Source organism: Mesoplodon bidens, assembly GCF_964165515.1.
Source record: "Mesoplodon bidens genome assembly, chromosome: 1".
Classification (NCBI taxonomy): Eukaryota; Metazoa; Chordata; class Mammalia; order Artiodactyla; family Ziphiidae; genus Mesoplodon; species Mesoplodon bidens.
Genome location: NC_138176.1, coordinates 51266922 through 51277501, shown reverse-complemented (window position 1 = coordinate 51277501; position 10580 = coordinate 51266922).

Below are 10580 nucleotides of genomic sequence, written 5' to 3'. Positions count from 1 at the left end.
CAGTTCAGCTTATGTGTTCCTTGCGTTTCCCTTGAAATATTCTTACAGCAATCAGGGAAGGTAACAGACCAACCTGACTGAGGGGTTAGCTGGGCAGGCCCAGGCAGTCGAGCTGCTTCATGTTCTGGAAGAGGCTCCAGAGGAACGTTTCTGCTGGACAGTCACAGAATCAGGTCGTGGAGAAGCTCAGTCCACTGCCTCTTGGCTGCTGGAGCTGCTGTCAGGTCTCTACTCAGCGGCGTGGGTTAGGCCTAACTGGCGGGAGTGGGTCAGAATGCCTGGCCTTCTCCCCTTCCTGCCACGAGTGAGTCAGGACCGTTAAAGTTAAACATGTTCACCTAGCACTTAGCTTAACATTTTGGATTAAAGAAAAAGGAAATGACTTGTAAAGATACGGCATTGCTTACTTATCCTGCTGGAAGTTACTTGTTCTTAGGGGAAATTAGAAGAAAAGGTGTTTTGTGGAATGAGTTACTTGCTCCCCATATTTCTGGTGTTCTTTCAGAATTGGTTTCAAACCTTTCTGAACGGCCCAGGAATATCCAGTGTTCTGGCTTGGAACATTCGCTATTGTCCAGCTAGATATGGACCTTATATCTTGATTTGGGTTCTAATGACTTTTGAGTTCTCCCAATCCAAACCCAAGCTCAAAAGGATGCGGAGGGCTTCCCTGGTGGCGCGGTGGTTGAGAGTCTGCCTGCTGGTGCAGGGGGTGTGGGTTCGTGCCTCGGTCTGGGAGGATCCCACATGCTGCGGAGCGGCTGGGCCCGTGAGCCATGGGTTGTGGGTGGCAGTGTCAACCAGAACAGCCTCTTTGTTTGTTTTTTTAAATTTTAGGAGGCAGGGTTTTTGTTTGTAAATTTTTATTGGGGTATAATTGATTTACAATGTTGTATTAGTTTCAGGTGTACAGCGAAGTGAATCTGTTATACAAATATATACACTCTTTTTTTAGATTCTTTTCCCATATAGGCCATAACAGAGTATTGACCGGAACAGCCTCTTTGGATGGCAGTTTCTCTTACCAGACTTTATTCTTTGGATGTAAAGGCAGAGGCCTGAAGGGCGAGGATACATTCTGACATATTAATGATAGCAAGAGATTGGAAACACCCTAAAATGATAATTAGAAATTACTTGGATGGCAGGCTTTACTCTGCTTATTAGATTTGACAATATAGAGTTGACACTTATTACTTCTAGTGTATTATAATGCTTTAGCTTGAAAAATGGGACTTGCGCTTAGATGGCCACCTAACCACTGGTTAACATTCATCACATTTATATGAAATGGAATACTCTGTGGCTGTTAAGAATGAGGAAAATATACATATATCATTAGGGAACATGTACAAATAAGTTAATAGTTTGTGAAATGTATGTAGAATAAGTTCATTTTTACAAAGCAAACATATAAGAATAGAAGAAAACTGGTAGCATATATATAGCAAATATTAACAGTGTTCAACTCTGTGGGAATATGAGGAATCCTCACTTTTTTTTTTTTTTTTTTTTTTGCTGTACGCAGGCCTCTCACTGTTGTGGCCTCTCCCGTTGCGGAGCACAGGCTCCGGGAGCACAGGCTCAGCGGCCATGGCTCACGGGCCCAGCCGCTCCACAGCATGTGGGATCTTCCCAGACCAGGGCACGAACCCGTGTCCCCTGCATCGGCAGGTGGACTCTCAACCACTGCGCCACCAGGGAAGCCCTCACTTTTTATATTATGTATTTCCATGATGCTTGAATTTAAGAGAAAACCAATACATATGTTTTAAAATGTGGTTGTGGAGGCCACATACTAGCTTATTGAAGATTGCTTCCTAATTAAGTGCTACTCAAAGTTTGCTGCTTTCAAACTTTGTTGCCACTTGGCAACAAGGGAAGTAAAGAAACACAGTGTTTAGAAACTCTTAAAGCAACTGGGCATCGCCTGGACCTACAAGAGTGTGATCAGTGGAGAATTCTTGTCGAATGGGGTATAGACCAGTTCAGGTTGTTGAACTTGTACGGTAAGTTGCATGTGAACTAGTCACAGGAAGTAGCAGAAGTAGCACCACATATCATGATGAATGAGGTTAAGGAGCAAACAAAAATCCAAAAAACCGGACCTCCTTCACAGAGAATTGGAGAAGCACTCCCACGTTCCTTTAACTTCACCTTGCAGTGTGCTGTTCTAAAATAGATACTTGCATCTCTCATTTTCTTCTTACTGTGTGTATTGTGCAGTGAGGGGCATGGCATCAACCCCAGACTCTAAGCATGTTATAAGAAGCAGTCAAGAGTGATGTCAAAGAAAATCGCTGACTTTCTCCAAGACCTCCAAAAATTCTCCATAAAAATCATGGGAAAACTGACAAAAATATGGTCAGAATCAACTTTTTTCAGAACTCTGGAAATTAACCAGAGGCTTACAGTAATCCAGGGAGTATTTACATAAAACAAATTAAAAACAATCTTTTTTTAAGAACAGCGAGCTTTGTAATGTTTTTAACTTGCCCTATTCTTTTCTCATCTCTCCCCCCCACCTTTCCAGCTCCACTGTAAGCCTTGAAAACCAATGTAATAGGGAAGAACCTTTGTATTCTATTACAAGCTAATCACTAAAGGGATGTTGCCTGTGAGCTTAAATTATACATAACGGCCCATATCAGGGAACCCTGCCTCCCAGGTAATGAGCATTAAGCTAAAATACCTTTGTTTAGCTCACAGGGAACATCCTGACCAGGCCCATCTGTGTATGACTGCAGGGAGGAAGAAATTAACACATCGCCTCAGGGGCTGATGGAAATCAGAAGTGTTTGACTCGACTCCCTCCCCTATTAGTATAAAAGGAGCCTGAATTTTTAACTCAGGCAAGATGGTTCTTTGGGACGTGAGGCCACCATCTTCTTGGTCTGCTGGATTTCTGAATAAAGTCACTATTCCTCGCCCCAGCAACTCATTTCTTGATTTATTGGCCTGTAGTGTGGTGAGCAGCACGAGCTTGGACTCTTAACAAATTTTGGCGCAGCCAGCCAGGAGCCTCGCTACTTGAGGCTAGCCAGACCTGGTTGGGGAATTTTGGGTTAAGTCCCTAGCAGCTTCCGGGACAGCTTGTCCTGAGGATCTTTCCCTTCAAAATTCCCCAAAGTGGCACCGGCTTCCCCAGAGCTTGACAGTTGGAGCAACAAATCGACGTTTGGGAGCCAACAAGCTCCATACAGTAGGGTAAGTTGCTCCGGTGTGTACAGCCGGGAACTTTTTCCTCTCTTTGGGGCTTTTCTCCAGAATAAGCCAACTTGTTTTGTATTTGAGTGGGGTGCACTGTTGGAGAGAGGAAAGAGTTGTTGGACTTTTTCTGATTTGTGAACCGGTTCGTTTGTTCCTGTGGATGCTAGCATTTGTGTGTGCAGTTTGTGTTTTGTTTGTCTTGAATTTCTGTCTTTAAAAATGGGAAATGTTTCAACTATCCCTTAAGTCCTCTGAGGCTCATTTTGGATAAGTGATCTGATTACAGCTATGAACCCATGGGTGAGAGAAAGATGATACTTTATCATAACAATGTGTGGCCACAGTACCTGTTAGGGTCTGCACAAAGGATTTAGGCAGGGCTATCTTGGGACCCTGTGCACCATGTACTGCTTTCCTTGCTGTGTTAAGTACTTTGTTTATGGTCTCCTGTGTTGTTGGTATATGTAAAACCCCAAGACCAAACTTGAGGGTTTATTTAAGATTTTCTGTTTGTCGTTTGGGTTTTTAATTTCATTTTATTTGGTACTGTTTCTCCATTTACAGCCAAATCAGTTTTGTGATATTTAAAACTTTTACTGATGTTAAATGGAGGAAAGGAACAGAAAAAACAAAACCAAACCAAAAAACTCTGTTCTTATCTAAGAGTGAGGCATCCTCAGGAAGAGAAAGGTTGCACTTGGTTCCTAAAATCACCAAAAGCTACAAGTAGAAACAGAAGTAAAATAAATATTAGTAAAAAGGATTTAGCCATCTAGACCGGTGATCTTGATTTGTCCCATCTGCCAGAAACCCAATTTGAATCCAACCTCTTTTGTAACTGATTAGTTTTACATTGTTGTACTTGATTCATGACTGAAATGTTGGAATGGAACTGTGAGGTCCCTGTGTTTGTGTGTTTGTACATGTTACAGATGTGTAGCACTGCCAACATTAATGTGCAAAAGAGCTCTATTTATTTGGCTTAAAGGAAATTAAGCACTTATGTAAACACTCAAATATAAAAGAAACTAGTTAGAATGAATTCTGGGTTCATGTGATGTAGGAAATACTCAGTATTGAATTAATATCTGGTATTAAGGTTTGCGTAAGCTTGTTGGTTTGTTTCCACAGACATGTCTTTAGAGTCATCAACATTAAGTATAATGCTGTTATTGTACCTAAGTTTGCGAGAAATCAATTAAGACCTATTCCTTTTTTTGTTTAAATAAATTTATTTATTTTTTGGCTGCATTGGGTCTTTGTTGCTGCGCACGGGCTTTCTTTAGTTGTGGTGAGCAGGGGCTACTCTTTGTTGAGGTGCATGGGCTTCTCATTGTGGCTTCTCTTGTTGTGGAGCACAGGCTCTAGGTGCACGGACTTCAGTAGTTGCAGCACACAGGCTCAGTAGTTGTGGCTCGCAGACTATAAAGCATAGGCTCAGTAGTTGTGATGCACGGGCTTAGTTGCTCCTCAGCATGTGGGATCTTCCCAGACCAGGGCTCAAACCCATGTCCCCTGCACTGGCAGGCGGATTCTTAATCACTGCACCACCAGGGAAGTCCCAAGACCTATTCTTGTTAACAGAGTTTGTCAGCAAGAAGATAATAATATGACAAAGATTTTAACTAAATAAAATAGAGGTATACGAGGTAAGAGTTTTAGGTAAACTCTATAGGAATAATTATGTTTGGGGAATGTCTATCTAAAATAGCTTCTCCAGATTTTCATAACTTGAAACTAAGTTAAATGAAGAGAATTCATTGACTCTCTGTCATTTCAAATAGGATAAAATATTAGAACATTAATTGCTGGACAGGTCTAAGTTTACCTACATTTGCCTTCTTGGAAGAGGAAGACTAAAGCATAAGTTTGTCAATCAGGAAATGCTGGTTTGACGGTTTTACAATTACTTCTTGATTTTTCACTAGAGATTAAGGTTTTAAAGTTAAGAATTATAAAGGGAGCATTTCAGTATGCAAGATGTAGGATGTGTGTTTTCAGCAAAGAAGGTATGAGGAATGAAAACGCATCTTGATAAAGGGAAAAAGGTGGTTTTGTTTTAGAGCTGGCTGTTTTTGAATGGAAAAAGTGAGGGACAGATTAATCTGGATACAGAAAATTGTGGAAGGTTTTTGGAGGAGGAACACTAAAGAATTTTTTGTGCATGATAGGGATTGGCTAGGATAAGATTGAATTTAGGAAAACAAAGGTAAAGTCGTATAAAACCTGAATTTGGTTTTCTAAGAGGACAAAGTTTTCTTAAAATATTGAACCGCTTTTGGTAATTGTTTCTTTAAGTGATCTGTATTTGCCGTTGAGATCTTTTATCACTGGTTAAAACTTTTTGATATTTTTGATGAACTTCCCAAAGATCAAATTCTAAATGAAGTTCATCTGACCTCTAGCCGACTTTGAGGTTTTCCCAAGTGTCCCTGGAACACTTCAAATTATTTGTTTTCTCTATCTCAGAGAGAGGAATATTAAACGAATAAGGCTTATTTGGTATGTTAAATTATGTGGGAAGCATTGTCAAATAAGTGATGATGAAACTTCTTAGATTGTATCATATGGGTAAAAGTTGTTAATATACACATTCTAGAAATTATATGGAACTCCTAAAATTCTGGTATATCCTGGTAAATGGTATCAGTCATAATTTTAGTAATTATCATAAATTGTTGTGTGTCACAGCAGTAACCAAGTTTCTTTTCAGTTGCATTGTAATCCCAGTTGGTTGATGCCAAAGCATAAAGGCATCCCTTTAATGGTTAGAGACAGTCAATTGCTATTTATGGTTTTACAGTGGCTTGTGAATGACTATAGCTATTGTGTGAAGAAGTGGGGAAGAATGATGAAATCCTTTATGTGTAAGCATTTATGCTATTACATCAGGGAAAATAAAAAGAAGGGAATGAGAGTGAGGATATGTTGCTTCAAACCCTAACTCCTACGGCTGAGCTAGCTGTCCCAGCCTGGCCAATATATCCAACCCCTCCAGCACCTTCCATTCCTATCCAGCCCCAATTCCTGGCACTGGGGCTCAGGACTTCCCTTCCTTCTAGGGGTCAATTACAAAATCGTGTGTTAGGTTTGGGGGCTCAGGTACTTGGTCTGGTATCACCATCTAAGAACCGACAGGGCACCCAATTTGGGCCAGGAGCCACTCCCAGGGGACGGCAATTTCCCTTCCCCCATTGCCTCATAGGTAACCTAAATGCAAATGATCTGCCCTCTGGGTTTCTCAGGCTTGTTTAATTGGAAAGATTGCAACCCTCCTTAATAGGGAGGATCCTCTACACCTGAAGTCCACTTGGCAGCACCCTCAGCTGAACCAGATTGGGACCGCAGTGAGGGAAGAATGCCCTTATTAGAGAACTAGTTATTGGTGCATCTTGGCAGGGCTTTGAAAAGGAGAACCAAAGCAAAAGATTTTCGAGAAATTCAGCAAAACAAATGAAGATCTCTCTGAATTTTTGGAAAGGATTTATCAGGTGTACAGATGTCATACTAATGCAGATCCCGAGGCCCTTGAAAATATTAGAATGGTAAATTTGACCTCTTGGTGAGGGCAAAGTGCCTCAGATATCGGGAGAGAGTTGCAAAGATTAGATGGTGCATTTGGAATGAACCCTTCTCAATTGGTAGATGTTGCTTTTAAAGTGTTCAATAGGAACAACAACAGAAGAAAGAAGACGCAGAACAAAACACCACTTTTTTGGTAGTAAGTCACCACTGGGGAAGGAAAACAGGTGGCCCTAGGCTAAAACATAAGCAGAAAAACAAAAGATGAGAGCCTCTCTCATATGGCAGAAAGAGAGAAACACTCTGGTGAATGAACAGTCCAGGGGCTCCCTTGGACTTGAGGCGCCTGATTCCTCACCGGAGCCCTGGGTAAAATTGACAGTGGGGAATGAGTTGATTAACCTTCTGGTAGACCTCACCCTGAAGTTTCTCACTAGAACAGCTTGACATCAGAGTCCCACCAGAACACACATTAAGCCTACAGATGGCGCTCATGAAAGCCCCAGGAAAGGAGACAGAGCTCTTTCCCCACAGGTCTCTGAAAGGTGAGACCAGAAGTGTGTGCTAACCGCACCCCAGAGAAGGCCAAAAACACAGGGCCGATACAAATACCATTAAAAAGGGTCACTGGGACACCTAGTCTAAAAATATATCCTCTGAGGCAAGAGGATCACTTCTCCCACAGATTGACTTGTCAAAATACCAGCCGGTGTATTCCTTGTGTGTGCCCCTCCAGGACGTCTACAAAATTGGAAGTATTGGTACTGTCCCTGTGGGTGGAGTGGAGACTGGTGTTCTCATACCTGGCATGGTGGTCACCTTTGCTCCACTCAATGTTACAGTGAAGTAAAATCTGCTGAAATGCACCATGAAGCTTTGAGTAAAGCCCTTCCTACGGACAATGTGGGCTTCAATGTCAAGAACATGTCTGTCAGAGATGTGCGTAGTGGCTGGTGACTGTGACCCATCAATGGAAGCAGCTGGCTTTCCTGTTCAAGTAATAATCTTGAACCTCCCGGGCCAAATCGGTGCTGGATATGCACCTGTGCTGGATTGCTGCACAGCTCACGTTGCTTGCAAGTTTGCTAAGCTGAAGGAAAAGATGGATCATCGTTCTGGGAAAAAAGCTGGAAGATGGCCCCAAATTCTCGAAATCTGGTGAGGCTGCCATCGTTGATATGGTTCTTGGCAAGCCCACGTATGTTGAGAGCTTCTCTGACTAGCCTACTCTGGGCCGTTTTGCTGATTGTGACATGAGAAAGATGGTTGCTGTGGGTGTCATCAAAGCAGTGGACAAGGAGGCAGCTGGAGCTCGCAAGGTCACCAAGTCTGCACAGAAAGCTTAGAAGGTGAAATGAATATTATCCCCAATCCCGGCCACCGCAGTTTTAATCAGTGGTGGAGGAAGGGTCTCAGAAAAACTGTTTGTCTCAACTGGCCATTTAAGGTTAATAGTAAAAGACTGGTTAATGATAACAATGCATCGTAAAACCTTCATCAGGAAAGGAAAATGTTTTGTGGACCATTTGTTTTGTGTGTGGCAGTTTTAAGTTATTAATCTTTAAAATCAGTATCTTGTAATTGGTTAAAGCCCTCCTTAAAGGAAATTATCCCCTGATTAAGGCCTTGGATTAAGGCATTGGAACTACATTCATCCCAGAGACCACAATCAACAGGAAAAACTGAGAAAATGAATACCAACTTAACTTGGGATAAGGCCTTGCCAGTTGCCCTGCTACGGGTCGATGGCTTCCAGAAGCAGGCTTAAATTAAGCCCCTTTGGGGGACTTCCCTTGTGGCGTTCCCAATGCAGGGGGCCCGGGTTTGATCCCTGGTCAGGGAACTAGATCCCGTATGTGTGCCACAACTAAAGAGTTTGCTTGCCACAACTAAGGAGCCGGTGAGCTGCAACTAAGACCCAGTGCAACCAAACAAACTAATTAATTAATTAAAAAAATTAAGCCTCTTTGAAATATTGTATGGTAGGCCATTCCAGATGCCTGCCTAGGCGAGAGAATCTATAAATGCTCTAAAAGACCCAGCAGTTGGGCTTCCCTGGTAGCACAGTGGTTAAGAATCCGCCTGCCAATGCAGGGGGCACGGGTTCGAGCCCTGGTCTCGGAAGATCCCACATGCCGCAGAGCAACTAAGCCCGTGTGCCACAACTACTTAGCCTGCGCTCTAGAGCCCGTGAGCCACAACTACTGAGCCTGCGTGCCACAACTACTGAAGCCCAGGCGACTAGAGCCTGTGCTCTGCAACAAGAGAAGCCACCACAATGAGAAGTCCGCACACCACGATGAAGAGTAGCTCCCGTTCGCCACAACTAGAGAAAGCTTGCGTGCAGCAATGAAGACCCAACACGGCCAAAAATAAATAAATTTATTTAACAAAAAAAAAAACCCCAGCAGCGGTTGCCAATTACGTTGAAACTTTGGGCACTATTCTAATCTTTGTTCGTGAGTTTGCCTCCAACAGGTCTGCCCATCCAAATGAAGTAGATGGGAATTTCATTGTAGCTGGAGAAGGGTCAACCAATTTGTTTAATTTTGTCTAAATAAATAGCACAGGAATTTAGTATTTGTATTGGGAACTGGAACCAAAACCCCAAGTTCAATTACAAATTAGACAACAAAGTGCTAAGCAGTTTTATCAGGTTCAAATAGTTGTAGATAAAAAGGACTAAAGATTCTAAGGAATATTCATAGCCTCTGGAAGTAGCCAGAGCAGTCTTCATCCCTTTTCCCACAAGACTGGAATTGACATTGACAATGGGGAATTGTAATAGCTAAGAAACTTTGCATTATATTACAAGCTAATTATTGAAGGGATGTTGCCTGTGAGCTTAAATTATACATAACGGCCCATCTCTGGGAACCCTGCCTCCCAGGTAATGAGCATTAAGCTAAAATACCTTTGTTTAGCTCACAGGGAACATCCTGACCAGGCTCACCTGTGAATGACTGCTGGGAGGAAGAAATTAACACATCCCCTCTGGAGGCTAATGGAAACCGGGAAATGTTTGACCTTACTCCCTCCCCTTTTAGTATTAAAGAAGCCTGAATTCTAACTTGGGCAAGATGGTTCTTGGGGCATGAGTCCACCATCTTCTTGATCTACTGGCTTTCCAAATGAAGTTGCTGTTGCTTGCCCCAGCAACTCGTCTCTCAATTTACTGGCCTGTCCTGCAGTGAGCAGTACAAGGTTGGACACCAACAGCCCACAGTCACAGTGAAAATCAACAGCTTGGCAGCTACTGGAAAGAGTAGAACAGAGTTGGTGTTTCTTCACAAGGCTTATTCCCAGAGAAATGTCATTGTTTGACTTGACTGGTGGCTCCTAGGAAGACCCCCACTGCAAGGCTGTCTTTATTTGTATGGACTGGAAGCTCCCCTAGTGCAAAAAGGCTTTTCCCTGGGGCTGTTTGCTATAAAGCATTTAGAGGTAATTTTTTAAGTTGGTGGCAGTATGAGGTGAGGTGGTGAATAACAGTTTGAGCAAGCAGTAGGCTAACCAAAAATCTTAAAAGGAAAAACTGGGGAATAAAACGTCCTTAGGGGCTTTGAAAATTCTAACATATTGCTGGGAATCTAGAAGGCCACGCACATGTGTGAGGCAAGCTCAGTAAAGACCTGAGAAGGCCTGAAGTTCTCATCTCTAACCCTGAGGCTTTATGCAAGCAGGAAGTGAGAACCAAGGCCACGATGTGAGTTGCCTGGCTGAGTGTTGAAGGTGAGGCCCAGCATAGACAGAGTCTTGGCAAAGATAGGAGACTTACTGGTTCTAGGTACTTGAAGAAATCTCTGTCCAATCATTAGCTGACCACTAAGCTAACTGAGGAGAAATTT